Below are 1,529 nucleotides of genomic sequence, written 5' to 3'. Positions count from 1 at the left end.
TATATATGCTTGAAAATAAGTGCTGTTTGTGGAGACATGAAGGCTTTTATTGTGAAGGTAGTCCTAATGGGAGAACAACCAATCCTAAAAACACGCCTTGCCTATTTTTCGTTCTTTTCTTTTTTGCCTCTGGCTTCTTTGATTGTGCTTTTTTTTTTATCCATGAGTATCGTTACATTTTTTACATTTCTAAGACCCATAAAACGGATGTAGTGACAAAGACCTCCTAGCTATACTTTCCCTTCAGCCATGTCCGATGATTGTTAATTTGCCTTTCTACAGTTGGAAGATCCTCAACATGAAACCGATTAGTGACATAAATTTGCTGCTATTATGAAACTAACTTTATGATATATATATATATATATATATATATAGATCAATACTTATCACATACATACATACATACATACATACATACATACATACATACATACATACATACATACATACATACATACATACATATATACATACATACATACGTACATGAAGTGAAGTGAGCAACATTGTGCGAGTTGGCAGTGAGTTCCTCAAGAAGCACTCTCTTCCTGATGATCTCCCATACAGCCCCAAAACAGCTGGGCTCTCTTATCTCAAAAAAGATCTGAATGAAAAGCACTCAGCATACAAAAAATGACTATGCATGTGTATGTTGCCCGGAAGCTTGGAGAAGACAGTAGAAATGACACGAAGCGCAGCCTCTCTTGGACACAAGACCACTACATCACATCATACTTTGAAGGCTATGAGATTGCCACAATATATCTGGTGAACAAGAGAGACTGTGACGTTCTTGTAATCCCAAGGTGCAACCGCATGTGTAGGCTATGTCATGTTTCTGTGGAAGACATCACGCATGTGATTAGCAGCTGTCCAAAAATGTCGTCACGGTACTACCTCCCTATGCAGCACGATGTTGTCGCTAAAACAATTTACAATGCCATCCGCAAAAAAGACTGTCCTGAAATAAACGTTGAAAATCCCTCTGTTATGGAATACATTCAAAAACACCAACCCAAGGAATACTGATGGAATATTCCCATCAAAACATCTGTCAAATGTAAACGTAACAGGCGGGATATTGTTGTTTGGGGCAGAGGGACAAAGGTATGTACCATCATAGAGGTTAGCTGCCCTGCAGATATAAATATCTCTTTGAAAATCAAAGAAAAAGAGGATATCTATGGCCAACTACCTCGAAACCTCCAGCTTCTATATCCAGACTATGAATTCATATTCATACCAATAATAATTGGAGCACTAGGTTTTGTTAGTAAATACTGAAAGGAGAATCTGGATAAACTAGGATTTTCAGAAAGAGAAATCGACCAGCTAATTCGTATATTACAAGCGCAATCTGTGAGTGGAACAGTAAAAATATGCAAGACTTTTCTCAAGTTCTAAATGCGAATTTGTCTATGTTAACTACATCCCAAAGATAGAGCCTTGTATCTTTGTTAGAAACCGGCTCCCTCCTCAGTGGAAGATTTATAATAATTAAAAGATAGAAGAGACATACATACATA

Source organism: Octopus bimaculoides, chromosome 1, assembly GCF_001194135.2.
Source record: "Octopus bimaculoides isolate UCB-OBI-ISO-001 chromosome 1, ASM119413v2, whole genome shotgun sequence".
NCBI classification, from domain to species: Eukaryota; Metazoa; Mollusca; class Cephalopoda; order Octopoda; family Octopodidae; genus Octopus; species Octopus bimaculoides.
This window is presented reverse-complemented; position numbering follows the sequence as displayed.